The 13,035-nt window shown below is 47.6% G+C and overlaps 1 protein-coding gene across 1 annotated transcript in view; it reads right to left on the reverse strand.

The window, feature by feature from the left end:
- APBA2 (amyloid beta precursor protein binding family A member 2) overlaps positions 1–2,063 on the reverse strand; it is a 137,385-nt gene extending 135,322 nt beyond the window's left edge. The window contains exons 1-2 of the mRNA XM_008058357.2: positions 2,020–2,063; positions 1,806–1,859 (exon numbers count right to left, since the gene is read on the reverse strand). The gene's annotated coding sequence lies outside the window, so the exon portion shown is untranslated. The remainder of the gene's footprint in view (positions 1–1,805; positions 1,860–2,019) is intronic.
- Positions 2,064–13,035: the final 10,972 nt, after the last annotated feature.

Here is a 13,035-nt window from a genome sequence, read left to right on the forward strand (position 1 = left end):
CCACTGCACTCCAGTCTGGGCGACCGAGTGAGACTCCAACTCAAAAAAAAAAAAAACATAAAGTGAAATAAATGAAGCGGCCTTGCTTGACAAAGTAACGCTCTTTCAGTTGCTTCAGATAGCAAGACCTGTGGCCTTCTGAGAGCAAAACAGTGGTTTCAAACCCAGGTCTTGACACTCCTGAATCCCATCTTCGCCCTGCTGGTTTTCCTCTCTAGCTTCAAATTTGGCACAAAGTTTCCCCAGTGGAACACACAGTTTTCCTGGGGAGTCCCAAGGCCGTTGCTATATAACACTCTAAACTGGGGCCACATTCAAGCCTAACAGGTGCTCCTTCTTAAGAATACATCAAGAACCTACAGAATCCACCAGAAGCTCAGACCTGCTCTGGGCACCAGGACACTAAGACCATGCCTGGCTCACCTTCCTCGCTCTAACAATACTGCCCTCCACTCCTCACTCCCCAAACACACCCCACACCTGCTTCCTGACAACCGAATCACCTGTGTACAGTCTCTTGACCAAGAAGAGAGCCCATTCATCTTCATTCCAGAATCTATCCCCTGCACGTCTCTCCTGGGCCCTGCATTTGTCTGGCACCTGGGTCCTGCTCCTACAGGTCCTATGCCAAGAGCCAGCCTAATGCCAACTGTGGGTCAGTGTGATCAGGACCATAGCACCACTTCACACACAGGGCAACAGCAACATGGACTACCCTTCATCCCTGGCAAGTTGAGGAGGCCTGTTTCTGTCAAAGTTAGATTTCTTCTTCTCAGTTTCCTGGTATTTCACAATGGCTGACTTTTCAAAATTAAGACTCGCAACTGCCCATGTTGGATAGTGAAAAGTTTCAAGGGCTATTTTTTGTTGGTAATATACATGTATTTACTCTCTTTTATTTATTTATTTACCATTTTTTCAATTATATCTGATTTAAAAAATAATAACCAGTGTTGGTAAATGTGAGGAAATCAGCATTCTAGTACACCGCTGATTTTAAAAAAAGTCAATGTTTTTATTTATTTTTTTTAATTTTAAAGATGTGGGGTACATCTTTAAAATATTCAGGGTTAGGTATACAAATGTTGATTATGCAGGTACCCTTATTGATTTATTTAAGACAAGGTTTCACTCTGTCACCAAGGCTGGAGTGCAGTGGCATGATCATAGCTCACTACAGCCTCAAATTCCTAGGCTCAAGTAATTCTCTTGCCTCAGCCTCCAAAGTAGCTGAGACTACAGGTACGTACTACCATACCTAATTTTTAAAAAATGTTTTGTAGAGATGGGGTCTCACTATGATACCCAGGCTAGTCTTAAATTCCTGGTTCAAGTGATCCTCCTGCCTCAGTCTCTCAAAGTGCTTATCACAGGCATGAGCCACTGCATTCTGCCATGTATCTATTTTCAGTGTAAACTGAAATCTGGGTAGGGGTAACACACATCAATGATGAAGTCTGATGAGGACTACGGTTTACAGAAACAGCAGCATGATGAGGGGAGGACAGAAGGAGTGTGTGTTTTGCTTTTGTCATGAGGTGGTGGGCAGAGGTGTCAGTTTCAGGCAAAGTGCCCAGCTGTGACCCCAGTGTTCATCCACTCCTTGGCTGTGACTCAAAACCCCTCTTCAAATGCTCCAAGCTCAGACAGGTACGGATTATACACACACACAGGATCCCGAGAAACAAAGCACCCTGGCAATTACCCAGTGCCACCTTCAGTGTGGTGTCCCTCTAGTGAAATGATCCATTCCCACCTGTCAGAGCAAAATCTCACTCCATGCAAGTCTGCATCATATTTCTTACCGAAAATGAGTGGTTTGGTAATGTCCCGAAAAACCTCCTGGTGATAAAATCTTTCTGGAATAAAGCAGAAGGAAATAGAGGAAATTACTTTGGTTTCAGCAATGACACAGGCGCTCATAGAGTGCTCCTTCAAGTATAAAAATTTAAATGAGAGACTCTGAATTACCTGTAAAAGTGAACAGATTATAATTCTAATGAGATGATCAGAAATTGCCCTAAACAAATAATTAAGACGTTTCTTTAGCCATTCATCACATAATTATTGCCTTAAGAACAACGTGTTGGGCAAATAAAGTGATGGCTTATGCACCATTCTAAAAGGAGAATCTATCCGCATCTTAATGAAGTACCTCAAAGCCCTCATGAATATGTATTTTCCCGCAACAAAGCTTGACCCCACTGGCTTGCAGAGTCAATGACACTTTCAGACTGAGGCTGATGTGCATGTGGGAGTGGGAGGGGAATGAAGGATGATTAAAGGAAAGAGAGAAGGAGGAGGACCACCTCCCCTTTCCAGTGCCAGGGTCTCAGCCCACCCTTCCACCTGAGCAAGATGGCTCCATAAAGAGAATGAGAAAGAGACCACCAGGTCTCAGGCTTCCCTTGACTAGAGAAGTTTTGCCCGTGACAGCTGAAGAGGAAGGCCAACAGACCGCAGGGCCTCAAGGCCAGGCCCTCGTGTTGGATCAGGAATTCGTGGGGAGGGCAATAGAAGGTCAAGGGCAGGAAGCCGAGGTGGATCAAGAAGAGCGGCATTCATTTGTCCAAAACATCATATCTAAATTCCTCTGTTCCATCCAATTTGGCTAAAGACATATAGAGTTTATAAAGGACTTTCTTTGTTCTTTTCAAAACTACAGCAATGGCAGCTTCCTCTCTGGGGGCTCATCTGTTGGAACAGGCAGGGCTGGAAGCCCTTCATGAACAGCTGTGCTGCTTGGACAGTTCACCTTAATCTGGTCCCGGGTCTGCATCACTAGTTGAGGCAAGGAAACAGGGTACAGATAGACCATGGCAACTATTTCATCATGAAGGTTTAATCTGGACATGGCACCATCACTTTTCAAATAAAGCCAGACAGTCGCTGTCGCTGTCATTTCCCTGAGCAGACATTTCAAGCAGAGGGTTTTAATTAGGAAATTTCTCTTAAACCACCCCCCCACCACAGCAATGGCCTTGTGCAAATGCATCTGTTTCAGATACAAAGGAAATGACTGGATATCTCTGAGAGGTTGAGGATCTGTCCATTTTGACCCAGTCACCTGTTAAGAGAGCCAGAGAGCTAGAAATGGCTGCAGCTGGAAATGACTTGCCTCTTTTCAGGAGTAGCTTGACATCTGCATTGTTATTCAATTTCTTTTCCAGGATATGGTGCTTAGGTTGCCTTTCAATGCCTGTTCCTGTGAGCTTCACAGATTCTGACCCTTCACAAGGAGTCCTCTTTATCATGCCCAAAGTGAGCACCACACACACGCTTTCCAAAGCAGAGACAGCGTGGGCCGCTCGCTTCCTGTGTGAACATCGGCAACCCTCTCTCCCTGCCAGCCTCCATTGCATTGTGTATAAAACATGGCCAGAAAGAACCACTTCAGAGGTGCTTGGGAAGGTGAAAGGCAATGAAGCCCGTAGAACACCACCTGGGACCACGTTAGCATCAAATAGTATTTCCCTCTTCACCCCTAAGCTCACCATCTGGGGTTCTCCAAAATAAGAAATTTTGGGGTCAGTGCATGAACCAAAGGATATCCAGCAGCAAGAACCCTTTGCTGGGAGAGGCATGAGCGGGGCCTCAATTCCTTACTCTGGTACAAGTTAGCTCTGCAACCCCAAACAGATCTGTGAGCCCCTGTCCTCTTCAGACAGCCCCACCCAGCTCAGGGCAGTTAAGACCAGCCCAAGAAGGGGGGTGGGTGGTGGGGAAGAGTCAAAAACCTAGGAATTCTTCAGCGCCACTGTGTCCTCACCTCTTGTCTGCCCTGGAGTCATCTTTTCCCACTTGCTTCTGGCCCAGAAGCACCTCAGGGAAACCCAGAGCCCTTCTGAGGACTCGCTTCCTGACCTGGGAGGCGTGCCCGCGGCCTCCTTCCCTGGGGGAGGGAGCCACAGAGCTCCCTCTGCCTCCCCAGAGTCTGCGAGTCTCCTGAAAGAACAGTCTTATTCATCTGCATCCTGAGCGGCCCCCGCATGCTTCACAAAGATCCCCAACAAAGGCACAGAATCCTCACACCGCCTGGGAACACGGCAGCACACTGTACCTTACGTAATGCCTTTCCATAAGAGGAAGCAGGCCCACATCTTCACTCAATTTAGAATCGGGTTTTCAATGTCTATTTATAGGCACACACAACCAGCCCTTGTGGATGGCAGAGGAATTGGGCCTCTGGGCCCATGGCCACAGCCACTCATTTGCATTCCTTTCATGTTTATCTTCTCTAATTTCCCAGCAGCATTTTAACTCAAAAGCAAGGTCACCTAGCACTTGGACCCAGCACCACTTTTCATTTTCTCTAGAGAAAAATATTAATTTTCTTTTCCGGGCATGGGTGCCCTGTCCCCGCCCTCTCCAGGGCCCTGTGCCTGCATTGGCTAAAGCGGAGTTGTGTTGTTGGATGACCTGTGTCTCCCTGACAGGCGGGCCACCTTAGAGACATGCCCCACAAGGTCGTGAGACCCAGGAAGCTCTTTGGGGGGCAGCTGGCCATCTCTCCAGCTAGCTCTGAGTCACCACCCAACCAGGCAGAAGGAACACAGAGAATCAAACACTGCTCAGAATGCCTGGGCTTTTCAGACTGGCCTGGCCATTCCTACATCTGCCAAACACATCTTTTCCATCCTCTTTTCACCCCACTGGAGGCAACAAGGACCAGGCCACTTTCCCAGTCCCCCTTGGCCACTGTGATTGGACAGAAATGCCAGGACCTGCTCTTCTCTAACCATTTTTGGAATAATCTCCTAATCCTTCTCAATCTCCAGGCTAGAATTTAAATATGCAAGTCTCCCCCATGAGATTAAAGCACTCTGCTCTCCAAGTTGCTTGCCCATTCACTGGCCTGTGTCTTTGTTTAGGGGTTTGGGGTAGGTTTGTTCTGCAGCCCAGCTTCCTAGGAGGGACATGCAAACGAAAAGCTGCAGCAGCTCAGGGATGTCCTTTTTTCAGTCCACATAGCAACAGCTGGGTTCTCCAGTGTGTAGGAGCCCGGCTCTGGGAACCAGTACAGAAGGAAAGGAAGACCTCGCCTCGAGCCCTGAGTCTACAGCAGAACTCGGTGACAGAGAGCACGTCCAATAAACAGCCCCCGGCTGCCTGACTTCAAACACCATGCACAATGCTCGGTTCCCTCATGAGTACTGTGCTGAGGCTGTTGGCATTTGGTTACAGGACTCATTAATTTTCCCATAGGATACCATTTCAGATGCCATCATAGGGTCTGTATTATTCTACCTGCACATTTCTGGCAATAAATTGGGCCTGTGGTCTAACAGAGCCTTTTAAATGCCATGTTCCCAGGGACTTTGGAGGCTAACAGAAATGCTAAATATTCCTTAAAGTGGACGGTTCATAAACTTACTGAGTACCTTTGATTGTTATGTCAGGGGAGTTGGTGGGAGGTCCCAGATCCAGAAATGATCCTCAGGGCTCCACGGTGGCCCAAGTGGTTGGGGAGGGGGCCTATAAAAGGAAGCCACTCGGACTAAGAAAACCTTAACAGACCCCCAACAGGGCAGCCATCCAAACCAGGAGATGACAGCTCTGGAGCACAGGCAGGCACAGGGGCTGATGAATGGGATGGAAATCAATTTCTCTAAGCATTTTCTCAGCAAAGTTAAGGCAACACTCACAGCTTTACAGACTCCCAGACCCGGAAGTTTTCCTAGCAGGGCGCCTGGGTGTGAGGAGAGAGAGAATGGACAGATGGAAGTGGCCAGTGAAGAGGCAGGAAGACTGGGTGGAGTCGAGAAGTCTGATCTTCGGGAAACAGTGGACTCTCCCTCAGAGTGGCAAGGGAGCCCTGCCACATGTCACAATCACATATCTCACTCTAGCTGACCCCAGACCTATAGGCTGGATTTTCTTGGGCAACCTTGCACATGGTCAGGGGCTGGGAACTGGACACACAGGCTAGAGAATATCAGGTATGCTATGCTTGGATCTAGAACCAGTGGGATTTGGTAAACAATAATAACCTGGATTCAGTGAAACACTAGTTGACAGGAGGCTCTGGCCACACTAAGCAGAGGCCCTGGGATGGGGCTGAAAGGGTCCCTGCAGAGTACTGCTGTCACAATGATGGGGAAAGGATCAGGGTGCATCAGAGGCAGAACATCGCCCCAGTGCATGATCACCTTGGGTGCAGTACCAGCCCAATGACTGCAGCCAGCACCAAAAGCTAGATATTCATGAAACTGTCAGCACCGTGGCATAAGGAAAAACTCGGAACGGCAGTTCATGCTCACATGACCTTCGTGGGCCAGGTGGGCTACATAGGGCTCACTTGCACACGGCGGCCTCCCAGAGGGGGCCAGGCAGCTGGCAGAGGTCAGCATTTCACAGGTCAGCTTTGATCACAGGGGGGCCTTCTGTGACTTGGTCTGCCCTCAGCCCACTTCCCCAAGAGAGATGCCATGAGATGGTGGTGACCCACAGGTGTGGCTGGAACCACAGAACACCCAGGACGGGATTTCAGGGACAGGGGGAAATGGATGCTACCTCAGACCAGGATATATGTTGATTGTTGTGAGACTGGGGGCGGAAGTCTGTCACTTCCTGATGGGATACACACGGACACTGCTCTGCTGAGACAGGCAGAGCAGGATCCTTCCAGGGCAAGGACAGCAAAGGGGGCCCAGAAACCACTCCAAGAACTGGTCTCCACACCGCAGACCAGTTACAGCAGGGAGAGGGCTGGACTCAGAGAGAGGCTCCTGGTCTGCAGGGCCAGATGGGGAGGTCAGCACCCTGGTGTCAGTGGGAGGGGTTGGAAGACAGTAACAGTAAAACTGGGTATGCTCCAGCCTGAGCAGATCCAAAGTGCTGTTTATAGGTAAAATTTAAACCTCTGAATAACAACTCCTAAGCTGGCCACAAGGTAAAGTGTTCAAATACTAATAACTCCATTTATAAATACAGGCATGTAGTATTTTTCTCCTTCTGGGCAAGTAGCTGCATCTTTAGAATAAAAAGCTCAAACCTCAAGACTCTCATTTGTGCAAATGTTTTGGGAACAAACTGAATTTCAAGTTATTCTTCAAAGGTCTCAATGTTTCAAACACAATTGTTTTGTTTGGGAAGGTGGCTGTTAAGCACACTATTTAAAAATACTAAGAATAATGTAACAAATTGCTATCAGTAAAACAATCAAAAATCTCTGTTCTTGGAAACTTAGCCTTCAAGGACCAGCAGCCAGGAGACACAAAGGATGGGTGACATTCTGCCACCAGATCCTCACCTTCTGCTCCAGATCTGAGTGCAGCACCTGGGCGATTAGGTCCCTGAGTGGGGACCAATTCCAAGGAGACTGTTTGCTTCCTCTTCACGGGCCTGTGCCGCCACTCCAAAGGCAGAGTTGGGGGTGCAGACGTGGAGTATTTCGATCTGCTGCAAAACTCAGGAATTTTATCTCAAACCGAACTGGCTTTTCGAGCTCAGAAATTTGCTACAGAACCAAACATTCCATATCTCTAGCTTTATCACTTTTTCCATGTTTGTTTTTGCATAAAATTATACGAGGCTCTCCCAAGTAATCTTAGGAGTTCCCTACAGTGGTGTTGAGCTAATTAATTTAATCTGGGTTGACACTAAACATGACCTGTCCTAACTGTTCTTTAATCTTGGATGGTCTGTCCCTGCAAGGCCCACGATATGGCATGGACAGAAACACAGACCCCTGAGCCCTTCTTGGCAGAGATACTTACCCCACCATCTCTGCCATTATTCTTCAATGATTCTCTATATTACTCAGTCTTGTTTTCTGGAGTTCTTGCATGGCTTTGGGGGATCAGGAGACAGTGTGACTCTGAGGTGCTAGGAACTCCATGCTGAGACTGTTCCTGCATGGACAAGGATCCCTGTAAGAGGCCAGGGCGAAGGGGAAGGGAAGGTCTGCTGGTGGGATCAGCCTGTCCGCATCCGACCCCAGGGAGTGCAGGGCTGGTGGAGGGCTTACTCAGGACCTCCCCCTGCCTCTGCCTGGCTTTCCTCCTCATTAGTATTCTCTCCTAAGCAAATGAGACTTCTATTTCTGCCTGAGGAGCCTGATGCCTTCCAATTCCCAGGCGTCTCCTGGAGGGGGGCTGGAATTTCATTTTCTATTCAGGCAGCTCAGGGACGAAACGAGGACTGTCCAGAAGGCTGACAGCCAGAGTGAAGCAGCGCCTGCCAATCTCCTCCGATGAGAACACAGAGCTCACTCAGGCGGGCAAGGCAGGCACGCCCACACAACATGGCCCATGCGACCATGCAGGGCAGGGCACAGCAAAGTATTCTTACTCCATGTCGTGCCTATTCCGACAGACACAGACTGCTTCACAGATTCAAGCTTCTTCACCCTCCCATCCCCACTGTGGGTAGCAATCATCACCATTTTACAGATGAGGAAACTGAGGCACATACAGCTTAAGTAGCATGCACAAGGCTGCACAGGAAGTGCTGGAGCCAGGACTAAATCCTGGCAGTGTGGTCCCAGAGTCCACACTCTTAGAACCTACATTATGCTGAGAGGAAGAAAAGGGAAAACATATTTATAGTGCATAAACCAAACAAAGGATTAGACTAGCCAATAAGAAAATGGAGAAAAAAGCGCAAAAGGTATGACCAGTAATTCACAGAACAACAAACATATGAGATATGTATGAAAAAAAAATGTGTGTGTGTGTATATATATATATATATATATATATATATATATATATGAAAAAATACGGAAAGATGTTCAGCCACAATGACAGGCAAGGAAATGCAAATTAAACACCTCTGTAGATAACACTTTCACCAACTGACAAAAATTTAGAATGTCTGACAATACCAAGTGTTGTCAATGAAAAGAAGAGGAAGCTCATACACTACTGGTGGAAATGCTCATGAGTACGCCCACCCGCTTTGGATACAATTGAGTTGCTTCTAGGAAATTTGAAGATTCAAGAACTCTATCCCCAGCAATTCCAGTTTTGCTGAATCTTCCAAACAAATCCAGCTCCTGTTCACAGAGAGATGCACACCTGAGTACTCTGACAGCCTTGTTTGTAACAGCAAGAAACTGGAAACTACCTAAACATCCATCAGTGGAGAGTGACAAATAGCTCGTGTTCATACAATGAAATACCACATGGCAGTGGAAAGGTATGAACTACTACTACATGTTTTCACACAGATAAATCTCATAAACATCTTTAAGCAAAAAAGGCACATACAGAAAAACATACAATTTGATATTTACATAATTCTTAAAGACAAAAGGCAAAAATAATAGGCATAAGTGCACTTATAAATGCAGTCAGATGTAAATAAGTACCAAGAAGATGCAATCAGGGAGGAGCTCCAGCTGCACAGTCTTTGTGGTGCCGTAAAATATGTCCACAAGTCCTTTGACATTCTCTTTAAAAAGTGGAGCCTGCTCCCTCTCTCCCTGGACTTAGTGACTTGCTTCTAGTGAATGGAAGTAAGCAGAAATGACAGTGTGTGACTGCTGATGCCAGGTCATAAAGCGCACTGTGGCTTCCTCTTTACTCTCCAGGGACACTCAGGCTGAGGGAGCCAGCACTGTGCTGTGAGGACACTCAAGCAGCCCTGTGGCAGAGAACTGAGGCTCCTGCCAGCCAACAGCCGCATGAAGTACATCTCCAGCCCCAGTAAAGGCTTCAGATGACCGTCCACATCTTTACCCTGAGCAAGAACCACCCAGATAATCTGCTTCCAGATTCCTGACCCATGGACTATATGTGTGAGGTAATAAATGTTGACTGTTTCATACTGCTAAATTTTGGCATAATTTGTTACACAGAAATAGTTAACCAATATAGCAATATTCTCTACCTTAAGGCAGACTTTGGATACTTAGGTGTTCATCCCATTATTCTTTTTACCTTTCTGTATGCTGCTGTGGACTCAGGATGTCCCTTCCCCTGCCCCAACCCAAATTCACATGTTGGAACCTAATTTCCAAAGTGATGGTGCAGACTTTGGGAGACAGTTATGTCATGAGGGTTGAGCCCTTGAGAATGGGATTAATGCCCTTGGAAAAGACACCAGACAGTCCCCAGCACCTTCCACCAAGTGAGGACATAGTGAGAAGATGCCGTCTATGAACCAGGAAGCCCTCAGCGAACACTACACCTGCTGGCGCCTTCATCTTGGACTTCCAGTCTCCAGAACCATGAGAAATAAATATCTGCTGTTTATAAGCACCCAGCCTATGGTATTTTGTTAGAGCAGCCTGGACAGACTAAAATATATGCTGAATCTTTTATAATAGAAACGTAATCCTAAAGACTAACTTTAAAATGAGAAGGAAAAACGGAGTGACCAATAGTGACCCACTGAGTATGAGCTGCAACAGTGGTATTCCTTCTCACAGAACAAGGACATCCTGAAACAAGTGTGTATAAAGAGCAGGTATCCACTGTGACACTCGGGAGGGCTGGATTACCAGAAGTCACTGCTGCTGCTGATGGGAAATGCTGTCTGTCACATTCATTCCCCAGTTAGTGAGTCCTAAATTTGAACAGGCTCAGTTCTCCAGTTAACAGTCACAGATGATGGGTAATGACAGGCAGGGACACACAATAGGCATGTATTCCATCCTGTTGGATGATCATCCTTTTGGGTAATCATCCTTTTGAGTGGCTTCTCTCCTCAGGGAGATAAGAAACTTAGAGAAGCCTCTCTGTGGGCTGGAAAGTCATGGGAACTATAATTGGACAGGGCAGGGGGGTAGAAGGATTTACTGCACTAAGATCTTAAAATAGGGAGACTTTTGTAGGCTAAACAAGTATGTACTAGTGCCTGTGGGACAGAGCAGCACGTCCCTGGTGATCTTCCTGGAATGGGGGGTATTTGGCAACACTCAGGGTGGACCAGTACTGAGGCTCTTCCCAATCTTGAAGTCATCAGGGAATGGCAGGACTGCTAAGAAGCCAGGGTCTGGTCAACAGCATGTCTTTCTGTCTGTCTGTCTCTCTCTGTCTCTGTCTCTGTCTCTGTCTCTCTCTCTCTCTCTCTCTCTCTCTCTCTCTCTCTCTCTCTCTCTCTCCTTCAGGTCTGGAAAGCGGAAGTGCATTTCACTCCTTAGAGCCAGTGAAGTGGTCAGAGCCAACTGATGCAGTTATAGCAGCTGGAACCGGTTTGGTCCAGCAGACCCAGACTGTATCAATCCCAAAAAGTCACCCTAGAACTGCTGAAGGTCACTTAGCTTAAATCCTTTCCAAGAGCATAAATCCAAGAGATGTGCTCTTTCCCTCCATTTGCTCATTCCAAGAAAAACGATGTCCAAAATCCATTTTAATTGAAACAACCATTTTTCTCACCACAATCTGACAACTGACATAGCCATACTGCTGGATCTCTCCCACTCTTGCTTTCCTTTCTGAGAAACACTCAGCAGGGGTGGCAGAAGAGTTGAAGCCCCCCTGTTCATGTTCTCCTCTGATCTTGACTTGGGGAAATGACCATGGAGAATCTGGACCTGGATTTTGGTTTTCATTCTTTGCCACACTCTGGCTGGTGGACTAAGGGGCAAGCCGTGGAGGGGCTATGTGGGATGTGTGGATACTGGAGCACTCTCTGAGAGCACTGTGTGCTGGTATCCCGGCACGTGCTCAGCCCGTGCCAATGCAGGGCCATGCAGTACCAGGGCCGCCCTGCCTCCTTCTCGTTTCCAGGCCCATTCAGACACAAGCCTGAAGGCTGTGACACCTCCAAACTTCCTTGCCACAGCCACCTCAAGCTGGGCCCCATGGCAGGATCCCAGACAGCTGGGACGGCGGCCCAGCCTGTCATTGAGCACTGAGCCAAGCCACACTGCACTCCAGGCAGCTCCCCAATCTCTCGGAAATGGCAGGAGAGAGGGAGGGAGGGGGACAGACAGAGAGAAAGAGAGACCACAATTTTCTGCTAATGACCTGTGACCACAGCACATCCCTCCACTGCGGTTGGGTTTCCCAGGAGAAGGCAATATTCTGCCTTGGGGTACTAGGGCGTGTCCTACCTAGTAGTGAAGGAGCTTGGCTGCCCGCAGAGCTGACCCCAGGCCAGATTTCTCCAACCTATCCTAGAGTGACTTGGTAGCTTCTCACCTGCTGCTGAGTAGGTGGGTGGGTGGAGGCATGAGCTGACACCCCTCCCCAGGGTCATCTTATTCACTAAGCCATATGACCTGGAAGCTTCCACATCCCATGCCAGTCTCAAAGAGAAAAGTCAAATTCACATTTGGGTTTCTTCAGTGGGCTAGAAGAGATTCCAGAAAATAACATATTGGCAAACGCTGAAAAGAAACATAAAACTGCCATGCATGGCCCTGAGACTGAATATTAAAACAGGACCTTAGCAGCGTCCTCCTTGTCAACAGTAAAACCAATTACTCGCCTGCTACACATGTGCCACAAATACACGTCCTCTCAGCTGGAAAATTAAAGCAAGGAAATGAATTTCATTTTCCAAACAGGGCTCTACTCAGGCAAGGACCATGTTGCATGTCACCTCCCCACATGACAGCTGTGTAAAGCACCCAGGGAGATGGTGGCTGGGTTGGAACCATTTCAGGAATATTTACGCCTTCCAGACCTCAGTGTTCATGCAAGGTCATCCAAGTCATCTGGACAAAAGGTCAGTGATGTCACGACAGGGTCTGCACCAGGGGGATCCCTTGGCCAACTTGCAGAGTAGGGACATGGGCGTGCAACAAGCAATGACTTTCTGTTTTATCAAGTTACCCCTCACCCTGATACAACTGTGAACTCCATGGGCACCAGGACTTCAATCCAATGCAAGGCTGCCTTTGGTTTTAATAATGTATTTCATGGCTGAGCACAGTGGCTCACATCTGTAATCTCAGAACTCTGGGAGACCAAGCAGAGAAGGTCACTTGAAGCCAGGAGTTTAAGTCCAGCTTGGACAGCATAGCAAGATTCCATCTCTACAGAAATTTTTTTTTTTCAATAACTGGGCATGGTGGTGCATACTTGTAGTCCCAGTTACTCAGGGAGCTGAGGTAGGAGGATCATTTGAGCCTAGGAGGTC

Source organism: Carlito syrichta, unplaced genomic scaffold (assembly GCF_000164805.1).
Source record: "Carlito syrichta isolate Samal-C Ts95f unplaced genomic scaffold, Tarsius_syrichta-2.0.1 Scaffold303311, whole genome shotgun sequence".
NCBI lineage: Eukaryota > Metazoa > Chordata > Mammalia > Primates > Tarsiidae > Carlito > Carlito syrichta.